The following is a 12,376-nucleotide window of genomic DNA, read 5'->3' on the forward strand; positions in this document are numbered from 1 at the left end:
AAGAGCTGTCAGTACTCTTAACCACTGTGCCCCCTGGTCTTGAACTCTTGATCCTTCTACCTCAGCTTTCCACATGCTGGGTTATGAGGATGTGCCTCCAGGTCTTGCTTGGCAACCAGAAATTCTACAATACCTCATGAATGAGGTCATGCAAATAACGTTTTAACACCGTGATGGCCACACTGAATGCTAGGAAATTGTGGACTCGTCTTACTGTTGTTATTCTTAGTTTAAAAGCATCATGTACAGAGAGGCAAGAAGTCAAAGTTGATTCCCAGTTCCAAGGAAGCAACATATGAGCCCTGGCATGCCACTCCTCTTCCCCCCACCCTCGAGTCAGAATGATGTTGTGAACTGGGGGCACAGCAGAGTGGCATAGCAAGTGGTCCAGGAATTGAGTGCCAAGAAGAGCTAGCTGGGCATCAGTCTGCCATTTTTCTGTCCAGAAGGATCCTGTACCACCTTGAGTGCAAAAGAGTGACTCCAACATGGGGCTGGAGAGGTGGCTAAGCAGTTAAGAACACTGGCTATTCTTGCAGAGGACCCAGGTTCAGTTCCCAGGACCCACATGGTGGCTAACAATCATTGGTAACTTCAGTTCCAGAAAGTCCAGTTCCAGGGAATCCAACGACCTCTTCTGACTTCTGTGGATATTGCATGGCATGTGTGCACTTACATACCCTCAGGCAATACTCTCATACACAGAAAATAAAAATAAAATATTTTTAAAAATAATAAAAAAATAATGACTCCAACTTGTCAAGCAGGTCTTGGGTGCCCAGAAATGATCATGTGAGGTGGCAGCCACACCGAGTGAACAAATGGATATCTCAATCTCAAAGGAACTTCAGGTAAGAATAAACTGCCTCTGCTTCTCCGTGCTGGAAATTAAAGGCCTGTACCACCATGCCTGGAAAAATCAGTTAATTTATGTAACCAACAAACACTTATTGTGCACCCCCTAGGTCCCAGTACTAAGTACTGGGATGTACTCTAAGAATACTTAGGCATTCAGGGTTGAATGCAATGGCAATAGCTTTCCTCTTGTGGAAGTTTAATTTGTGCACTTCTTTCAGCAAAAGGAATTAATGAGCAGGCAAAACAACCCAGATGATGCCGATCTTAAAAAAGCACAGTTAGACTTGTCCAGAGAATTAATCAGGAGGCCAGTTTGCACTGGAATAAGCATCTTTGCCTCACAATAAAAAATATTTGTTCTTAGGCATGGTGACACACACCTTTGATCCCAGTACTCCAGAGACAGAGGAAAATGGAACTCTGTGGGTTTGAGGACACCCTGGGCTACATAGCAAGCTCCAGGCCAGCTGGGGATTCATAGTGAGACCCCATCTCAAGAAAACAAAACAAAACAAACAACAACAAAACTATATTTAGTCTGAAATCCTTAAGTTCATGCAGCCTAGAATCCAAACAATCAAAAATATCTCATGCTCAACTTTCTAGACATTCACCTCAGATAGAGAGCAGGATGTTCTAGTGAGCGGGTACTAATAAGGTGGCCTCATTTCTCTGACTGACACTACAATACCTAGTGGAGTTACTAGCTCCATGGGCCTTTTGATAGTAAAGTTACTTCAAACACAGAATAATAATAAACACATGGAATAAGCAAAGTCTAATGACAAGAGACAGAAATTAGCATCCCTGGTATTGATTTGTAACTAGCCTCCCTTGTCCCTGGAACAAGTCATTTTGCTTCTTGGAAAAGGAGTGGGGTGCATTGGACAGTTCCCCCTTCTTTCCCTGAGTTCCCCTTCTCTTGTGACAGTCTTTCTGTTGGTCCCTGAAGGAATTATTTTTAAGAGACAGGAAATTGGAGGGTGGATAAATGCATGTCAGGTACAGAGGCAAAGCCACTGAATTGATCAAGGTTGCTCATCTCTGAGAGCCTGGATACACAGACTCTGTTTTATTTGCTTAAGAGATCTTGGGGCAGTGTCCTTTCAGGATTAGCATGGGGTGCATGACCTTTGTGTAAATACTTGGGGCAGTTCTTCTTTGTGTGTGTGTGTGTGTGTGTGTGTGTGTGTGTGTGTGTGTGCGTGTGTGTGTGTGTGTGCGTGTGTGTGTGTGTGTGCGTGTGTGTGTGTGTGTGCGTGTGTGTGTGTGTGTGCGTGTGTGTGTGTGTGTGTGTGTGTGTGTGTGTGTGTGTGTGTAAGCTTGTTTCCCAGGATGAAGCTCTTTAAAGTTTTTATCAGAACGATATGTTTATCAGGGTGAGCTGCATGTGGTTGTTGGGTATGAAAAGGGAAACCTTGGGTAATGTAGATCACTTCTGAGGGGAAGTCAGACATTGACAAACTGAGACAAGTTCTTGCTCTGGGAAATGGGCCATTGCTTTCCTCCTTGGGTTTTGTGCTTTCTTGTCTGTAAAATGCGACTGGCACAAGTGCCCCAGAGTTGTGAGGTTTCAGTTAGATAAAGTGTGGAAAATATTTTACAGAAAAGTATAGGTATGCATGCATTTTCATGGATGTGGGCACACATGTCTGTGTGCATGCACGTGTGTGCACATGCATGTGGAGGCTAGAGGTTGACGCCTGGAATCATCCTTGTTCCCTCTTCCACCAACTGAGGCAGGTCTCTTAATCAAACCCAGAGCTTGCCAATATAGATAAAGCTAGTCTTTCTAGCCAGCTTGTTCTGGGAAATCTCATCTCTGCCTTCCACAGAGGGCTGCCACACCCACCTGATATTTACTGGGTTTCTGGGGAATCTGAACTCTGATCCTCACACTTGTGCAGACAGCATTTAGCTACTGAGCCATCTTCCCTGCCCTACACTTGAGATGTTTTGGGAGCAGCACCATGTATACATGTCTACCCCCACGGCATGGTGCTAGGCGTGAGTGTATTCTCAGAAAATCCATGTGATTTCTATAGACATCAGCACTTCCTTCACTGGCTTTCATTTACCCTGTTTTACCCAGAGTCAAGAGGAGAGATACTTCATAGCAATCCTTCTATGCTGAACCATGAGGATTTGCTGTGGGCTCCTTCTCAAACGCAGATGTGACCCCAGGTAATGGGCTTTCAGCTGCTGTTTGCTTGCTTGTGTTCTCCTCTGTGATACACTCTCTCGTTGCGCTTGCTTCTTTGTTTTGTTTTCTATGTTTACACATTGTTTACACATCTTTACCCAGGAACATGCTTCCTCAAATGGACTGTACCTAAGCTTTGTGGAAGCTTGTTTCTCGGGATAAGGCTTTTAATTTTTATTTTTTTCAGAATGATAGGTGATGACAAGCTTCAAGTGGATGTCAAGTATCAAAACTGTATGTGGAAATCAAGAATTCCTGAAATCAATGGTGGATAGCTGTAATTAATCTTCCCTTTCAAACTGGAGGCCATGGTAATGTAGGATCACTTCTAAGAACAAAGTCAGCTGTTAACAAACTAGGACAAGTTCTTGCTGCATGAAATGGGAAAGATTGCTCTCCTCCTTGAACGTCATGCTTTCTCATCTGCCAAATGAGATTGGGAACATGTACCCCAGAGTTGTTATGAAGTTTCAGGGAGATAAAGTATAGAAAGTATTTTACAGAAACAGTCAGGATATAGCACCACATCACACTTGTCTGTGAGTTTCTCATCTTCTAAGCTGTAAGCCATTTTAAGACAGGAAGTTCGCTGTCCATCTAAGGATGACATTCAAAATATTTGACAACTGACAGGGCATCCACCAATCAAACTGCATGCTGGCTGGCCTAATCAAAGTGGGTGCTGCTGTAAAGCACCAATAAGCCTAAGCAGAAGTCCCAACAGCCCTGCTCATGCCCAAGGTGGTCATCTAAAGGGACCAGTACAGTGCCTCTCACAAAAGGGACGCTCAGAGAGTAAATTTAAAACACTATCTAGCTTTCAAGATGGCTCAGTGGGTAAAATGCTTGCCACATAAGTGTGAGGACCTGAGTTCAAATCTCTAGAACCCATGTAAGGCTGGATGAACCATCTGTAGTCCAAGCTCTCCTAAGGGGAGATGGGATGTGGAGGCAGGAAAATGTCCAGAAGGTCCCGGGCCAGCTAGTCTGGCATATGCAGCACAGAGAAGAACAAAAGAGAGACCCTATCTCAAACAATTTTGGTAGGGACCAAAATTCAAAGTTCTCTGGCTTCCACATGCATACCATGGCACAGCCACATACACAAACATGAACACACAGTACACACACACACACACACACACACACACACACACACACGCATGCGCTGCTAAGGACCAACACTAGAGAGTCTCTAGCTTCCACATGCATACCATGGCACACATGGACGTGGACCCACAGCCAGATACACAAACATGCACGCATATACATGCACACTTACTATGTGTTTTATGAAGCTTTATTTCATACACATTTTCAGAGGAAATTCCATTGTAAAATAAGCTATATTTCTTCTCCCCAAGATTTCTTAGGGCCATGTGATCCAATCCTGCCCTACTTGACTCCTCAGTAGAAAAAAATTTTTTCAAGCTTAGTTCCAGGTACTAGTGTCCCTGAACACTTGAAGCCTCTTTTCTTTTACCTGAGTTACAGATTCATTAACCCAGACTTTTTCAAAATGTTATTATTAGAACTTTAATCACCCATGTCCTCCTTTTAAGTTCTTTCTAAAATTAATTTCTGGCAATAATAATTATGTCAATCAGGGGCCAGCCAAATATACCTATGGCCCCTGGGCCGAATCAAGACGGGAGTTTCCAGCCCTAATCTATTTTTTGGCTCCCAGTGGCTGTTCTAGTTTCCCCGCCCCCATCCCACTCTGCCCTACAGCAGGTGGAGTCACAGAGGCTAGGAGAAGCTGCAGCTGGATCTGTCTTATCATGTTGTGGTCAGATTCTCTAAGCTGTGTCTTAGGAGGATACAGAGGGAACAGTGAGAAGGAAGTAAACCAGGTCTAAGTCAAAGGCAGAAGTCAAACAGCAGTGATGGTGGCAGAGGCCCCACAAGGATGGTAGTAAAGTTGGAAGAGAGAGAGAAATCAGGGAGAACTTTTGAAGAATAGTTGACGAAGTTCATGGCTGGAGGGTTGAACTCTTATTTTGAAAGATGTTCTCAAGTATGGCTGTGTTTGATGTGATCTAAGGGAGCACTGATGAACACATAAGGTTTGGTTAAAGAATGGTGGGTCCATTTCAGTAACAACCAGCTTGTCTCCCAGCCTCCACAATCTCCCATCTGTATTGCTGGAATTCTGTGCTTCCATCTGCAGACACAGCCCAACTTGAGGATCTGAGACCATCCTGACTACGGCCAGGTAGCCTTTTAATGGCCCCTCTTTCATCAGCTCTCATCAGCATAAGATGCCTTTCTTGACATCATTTATTCCTCCAACTAACACGTAATGGGTCTTCTACTATTTCCTAACCATTGTGCTAGGTGTTAGGGTTACAACAATTCTATTCTTAGTAGTAAGGAATTGAGGTGACTGACAAGAAAACAGAAAACCTCATGTGAAGGGATCAACACATAAAAAATTCAGGATCAAAAGAAAGTCAAAGGCCAGTAGCTCAGAATGTCTGGTTGGTGAGCAGAGACCTATGGACCACTCCAGATGTTTACATAGATGATGAGGAATCACTGAGGGGATTATCAGGGGAGTGGGGTGCTAAGATTGGGCTTTGGACAGCTCACTGGAAGGGCAGTGTAAAGCAAGATGTGCCTGTGTGCTGTGGCAATAGCCAAGCAAAATCCCAAAGTGGCCTAGACACTCAATTGTTGCTCAAAAGATGTAGAGAAGTAGATGGTCTCTGAACCTAGGTGGGGAGATCATGAACTTCGCTGTTAAGCAATTGGCCAAGGGAGGTCAAGGAGAAGATGTAGACAAACCTCCCTTCACTCCTGACCTGGTGCCCTGAAGGAAAGGGGCAGCAACTCACCAAACAGTGAAGAAGCAGATGGAAGTGCAAGTGGTCAGGGCTGAACACATGTTGGTGACAGACGTCTCCTGGGTATTGAGCTTGACATAACAGTAAGCAAGTGCATGTATCAGTGTCCCTCAGGAGAACCTTTTATATACACTGTGGCAGGATACAGATCCTTGTGAAAGAGTAAAGTAGCCCTAGCTGAGCTAAAGGCCTGCTTAATAACTACATTAGTTTCTTTCTCTCATCACTGTGATCAAATTATCTGACAAGAAACATTGAAGGGGAAGTTGGATTGATGTTTTAGCTCACAGTTTCCTGATAGGACTGTAACGGTGGCTGGGGCTCTGTCTGTGGGAATTTGGGGCATAGCTTGTTACATTTCTATGGATCAGAAAGCAGAGAGGGGGCCAAAAAGCATGTACAGGCTTTAAGTCTCACCATCTGTGCCCTTCTGCCTCCATGACCCATTTTCTTCAACTAGGCCCTATGTCATAAAGTCTCCACAACTTCCCAAGACAGTGCCACCAACTAGAGACCAAATGTTCATAAACATGAGCCTGTGGGGGACATTTCCCACTCAAATCATAATGATAATGATGCTTATTTGTATCCAGATACAAGCTCCTTCCTTGACTTTGAACCAGAAACAGGCTGTAGTCTTGCATGGGTCCCAGAGCTACACTTGAAGAAGCCTAGGTTAGGGTTGAGAGTCAGGAGAGCCATCGGGATATGGCGTCCACCTCCTGCCCTATAGCTGATCTTATCCTCTTCACATCAAACTGCCCCTTTCTTCCCTCAACATATGGCTGTAGTTTTTAAAATTGTTTACTGATTTATTTATTTGTATTTTATGTGTATGAGTCTTTTGCCTGTATATGGTATAATGCCGGTGGAGGCCAGAAGAGGGTGTTGGCTCCTCTGAAACTAGAGTTACAAGTGATCGTTAGCCACTGTGTGGGTGCTGGGAGTTGAACATGGGTCCTCTGCAAGAGCAGCCAGTATTCTTAAATGAGCCATCTCTCTAGCCTCACGTGACTATATTTTCTCCACCTTTTATTTTCATCCAAGAGGACCCCAGTTTCTCTAAGGCTAGTAAACCCCAGTCCTTCCAAGCCATCTGCCCATTCTTTTCTTTATGCCCAGTACCTGGTGCTGATGATTGCTTCCTCCTCTCTTGTGTTCCTTACATCAGCAAACTCCTGAGCACATGTTCCAACATTCCCAGGCTCTGTATTCTTTTAAACATTGTTTTTAATGCATGCCATGTGTGTACAGGTGTGTGTGTGTGTGTGTGTGTGTGTGTGTGTGTGTGTAGGCCAGAGGCCAATCTTGGGTGTCACTCTCCAGGAACTGTTCACCTTTTTTTTTCAGACAGGGTCTTTCATGGTCTGGGAGTTCACCAACGATGCTAGGCTAGCCCATCACTGAACCCCAGGGACCCTCTTGTCTCTGCATCGCCAATATTGGGAATAGAAGCACATACTCAGCTTTTTCACATGGATGCTGGGGACTGAACTCAGCTCCTCATGCTTACACTTCCCCAACTGAGCCATCTCCTCAACCCCCCAAAGTCGTGGATTCTAAAGGAAGACAAAACATAGTCCTGCCAGTACTCTCTGACCTCTGTGGAGCTCTCTAGTGCTCTATTCTCCATCAGCACTTCTTGAGTAAGAGACCTTGTGGCTACCTCTTCCCTGCCTGCCACTCAACAACCAGTTCTTGTGGGGATTCCCACATGTTGAGCTCAAGTTTCTTAGCAGTCCTGAACCAACTGCAATGCACTAAAATATTTGACACATAGCCACATATCAGTGCCTCCCTCTTCCTGAAAATGATCCTCCTAAGGTCCGTGTGTGAGTGTGTGTGTGTGTGTGTGTGTGTGTGTGTGTGTGTGTGTGTAGGCTAGAGGTCAATGTCAGGTATCTTCTTCAACCATGTCACTTTATTGTTTAAGGATTATATCAGCATACATTAGTTATACATAATATATGTATGTTTTCATACATGCACATAATGCATTTTTTTGACAAGGTCTCTCAGTGAACCAATTGGCTGGATTAGCTGTCCATCAAACCCCAGGTATTCTCAGGTCTTTCTCTCCCCCAACATTGGGATTACAGGCATTACAGGTGTCTGGCTATTTAAGTGGTTGCTGGGAATCTGAACTCAGGTCCTCATATTTTCGAGGTAAGCACTCTACTGAGTCATCCCCACAGCCTTCCTGCTGTCCTCCCACATCTCCCTATTTTCTCTGACCATCTGCCCTCAAATCCCCCCCTTCCACAGAGTGCAGCAGATTCCATCAGCAAACTTTATGAAACTGCTGTGAAAGTCTGTCCCCGTGTAAGTCATTTCAACTCAGTCTTTTGTTTGCTTCAGCAAAGTGAGGAAGTTTGTTCTAGAATACTTCCAATGTCTATTTCAGGTATAGTCTGATTCACGAAACCCTCACTGCATGCTTTATATGTGCTAAGAATGGGTATGAAATGTGAATTATGTCAGGAGCCAATTAAACAATATCCTCACTGGCTCCTGAAAGCACTTTGTAGAGTGGGCTGTATATAAATAAGCAAATAAATATGATCTGGATTGTGTCTTCTAATTGGGCTGGCCAACAGATGTGTATTTAGACTTCACTAACTCTTTTAATTTTATTTATTTTTACTTTTATTTTATGTGTATGAATGTTATTCCTGCATGTGTGTAAGTGTATATACTCATGTATGTCATGCAGTGCCAAGGAGGACAGAAGAGGGAGTCAAATCCCCCTGGAACTGGAGTTACTGGACTTACATGGTTGTTAGCCACCATGCGGGTGCTGGGATTCGAACCCAGTTCTTCTGCAAGAACAGCCAGCACTCTTAACTGCTGAGCCATCTCTCCAGCCCCGATTTTATTAGCTCTTAATTAAGACTATTTACAATTAAAGCGCTTTGCCACACCTAGTTGCTGGTTCCCCCATCCAACAGAGTGAATTTAGAAAAGGCCGGTGTGGTATGTGGACCACATCAAAGTCACCAGTTGGGGGCTGGGGAGAATTGCTCAGTGGTGGGGAGCTTGCCTATCATATATGAGGGCCTAGGTTCAATTCCCAGTAGTGGAAAAAAATTGAAATCACCAGAACCATAGGGTGGAAAATATAAAATCTCTGGTATCATCCCTGACCTCCTGAATTGGGTCTTTATGTGATCTGTGACTGTTTGGAGCTGGAGAAACAATGACCCAGACAATAGCAAGCCACTTCCGGTTGCTTGGTACCAGAACCCAGGAAGGACGCAGCAGTATGTTCAGAACTGATTATCCTTGAGAGAGAGCTGGAGCAAACCACATCAGACAGCTGCAAAAACAGAATTCTGCTTTCTTGCTTGCTTTTGTGAACCTTGTCCCCTTCTAGAGAAATCTACTCTGTGGGCCCTTATGCTAAGATTTTACAGTAATTCCACAGCATGCCAATTAACTTGAGAAAGCAGAAGTAACAAGAGCTAACCATAATAAGATGTCAACAGTAATGTTAGGATTTAAAATGGCTTTCTTTAATGCATGCTATAAAATTGAGTAAGCAATCTGTGCTTAACTGTGGAAACTCCTGACTGGCTCAAAATTCTGAAAGCTTAGGTAAAGATTAAAAATGCACTTGAGGGAAAAGCAAAATATTCCTATCTTCCTTCCTTCAGGCTGAATGGGCACAAACCAGGGGCTCAGACACCAATCTGTATTTCTATCTCTCTAATCTTCAGATGGCCTTAGAATCTCACAGCCAGAAAACTTGCTAAGATTTTCTACTTTCTGCAAATAAATGGTAGGAAATTTTTTTCTTTTGCATCAGTGATCCTATCTTAAGTTTGTTAAATGTCTCTTCCTCATCTTTTCAGAGTAACTTTAAACTCCTGGAAATTAAAATGGTGATGAACTCAATTAAGAATCACTTTAGTAGTACAGGGCAGGAATGAAGGACACTAGATATGATGCTCATCTCTTAGGCTTAGCTTTGCTGAGCGGAAAAGACGAGGATGTTTTGGTCAGTGGTCAATAGAGAAACAGTCAATAGAATGTTTAGCTAGATGCTAGAAAGAATAGATAGAATCATAGATAGACAGAAAGATGATAGATTGATAGATTACATTAGACAGTGACATGATAGAGTCTAGATAGATGATAGATAGATGATAGATAGATAGATAGATAGATAGATAGATAGATAGATAGATAGATAAGATAGAACTAGTTATCTGCCTCTCTGTATCTCTCTGCTTCTCTCTCAGAGAAAGATGAGAGAGAATTTTCCATAAAATTGACTCATGCCATATAGAGGACGGCAAAACTCAAAAAATTTGTAAGGTAGGCCAGTCAGCAGACTGAAGACTTAAGGAAGAATCATTGTTGGAGTTGAAATCCTGTGCCCTCTGGCAGAATTCCCTCTTGCCAGGGAAGTCAGATTCTGACCTAATCAATCATTTCCATTTATGGGGTTATGCCCACCCATGTTGCTGAGAGTGATATGCTTACTTCAAGTCCATCAATTCAAATGTTAATCTCATTCCCAAGCACCCTCACATAGGCAACCAGAGTCACTTTTGTCCAAGAATCTGGGCTCTGCAGTCCTATTGAGATGACACATTAGCTGAACTAGCCAGAGGAAGACTGTGCTTACAAAGGGAAGAAGGCTACCTTCTCACAACAGACAGGCGGGGCCACTCTCCATGCTAGGGCAACAGATGTCTCCTAGGTTTGGGTAGAGTGACTGGGCTTGTACCCAAACATCCCTCCACGGCATCTCACTCAGCTTTCCAAGACATTGGATTCTGGCTGGCCTCTTTCATCTCTAAAGCCCTCAGGTCTGGGTACAAAAGTGTGACTGCCACCCAAGTCAGAGTACCTTCCCTAAGCAGCATGCTTTCCTCTCCTTTAGGACAGAGGCCCAGTGTCTGCTGACAACCATCACACTGAGCTTCAGAAGCCAGAATGTTTAACTGCTAAGCACTCAACAAACCCTTCCTGTGACCAGACCCCATTCTGGTCTATTTAGCTTATGAAACCATGTATTTCTGGATTTGGCAATGTTTTTTCTACTTGCTCATTCCTTGCCTTCTCTGTTCTCAAATGTACCTTCTCAGCCCTGATGTTAAAACATAAATAAAAATCCAAACAAACTCTTTTGTTAGATTACTGTTGCTATGACAAAATGTGTGAGAAAAATAAACTTAAAGGAACAAAAGGTTGTTTGAATCATTGTTCCAGAAGTTTCAATCCATGATAAAATGACTCCATTGTTTCTGGACTGAAGGTAAGATAGAGCATCACGACAGAGAGCAAAACTGATCACATCAGGGTGGTCAGGAAGTGAATAAAGGAAGACAAAGGGAAAAGGGAAAAATATATCTTCCAATGGCACATTCCCAGTGACCTATATCCCACAACTAAGCTCTACCGCCTGCAGTTCTTACCACCTCAAAGTAGCCCATTACACTATAATGGGCTGGGCGTGGTGGTACTTGCTTGGGAGGATCTCTGTGTGTTTGAGGCTAGCCTGATGTATATAGTGAGTTTGAAGCCAGCTTGATCTACATAAGACTCTGTCTCAAAAAACAAAACAAAGCAAAATATAAAGTAAGAAGAAAGCTGATCTGTTACTGAGGTCAGACCCCTCACGATCCGACACCTCTGGACAACGTCGGACTGGAATCACGTCTTTGATATGTGAGCCCTTCTGGAGCACTTACGTCCATAAGTCACCACGGTTTCTGTGTATTTTAAAATAAATTAGGAAATGGAGCTGGGGATGTGGTTCAGTGGTAGAATGCTCGCCTAGCCCGTCGGAGGCCTGACGTTCAGTAAGTAGCCCATATTGGAAAAATAAAATAGAAGTTGGTAAAGGAAAATGGATTTGATTACATTTTGGCCAGGGTGGGGCCTAATTTCCTCCCAGGGTGTCTGTACCATCTTATAATTTATAGAAAGCCAGCAGACAAAGGCTAGGAGCATATGCAGTTTAATTGTGGAAGAGGCTCATCAGTCTTTTCTTGAGAAGATGGGGACACTAACAGCCTGTCTGTTCTTTGCTATAGAGATAGATTTTTTTTATTTCCATAACAATGGCATTTGAAGATTTTCTGGACTCTTTTTTTTTTTTTTTTGAAAGAGAAAAGAATCTTAGGTTTTTGCAAGATAAAAGATTTCAATCCATTTGGGGCCTACAGAGTTCTTTGTCCCTAAATCCGTTCCTTTGATGTAAGTCCACTTACATGAGGAAAGGGTGACAGTCTGATACCCGAGGGAGGGTCAGGAGCATGTGATGTATATAAAATAACATCTGAAAAGTCACATCTCCCTGGAGTCCATGCAGTGAAACTTAATAAGGAAGGTGATGATTGAGGAGGAAGCATAGGCCTTCATGGGGGCGATTCTCTCATGACAGTTGAGCCCTCAGCAAAGGGATTGGTGCTCTTATGAAAGACGCCTTAGATACCACTCCTTACACTCCTTAATGTGG

The sequence above is a fragment of the Nannospalax galili genome, unplaced genomic scaffold, assembly GCF_000622305.1.
Source record: "Nannospalax galili isolate Female #2095 unplaced genomic scaffold, S.galili_v1.0 scaffold368, whole genome shotgun sequence".
Taxonomy (NCBI): Eukaryota; Metazoa; Chordata; class Mammalia; order Rodentia; family Spalacidae; genus Nannospalax; species Nannospalax galili.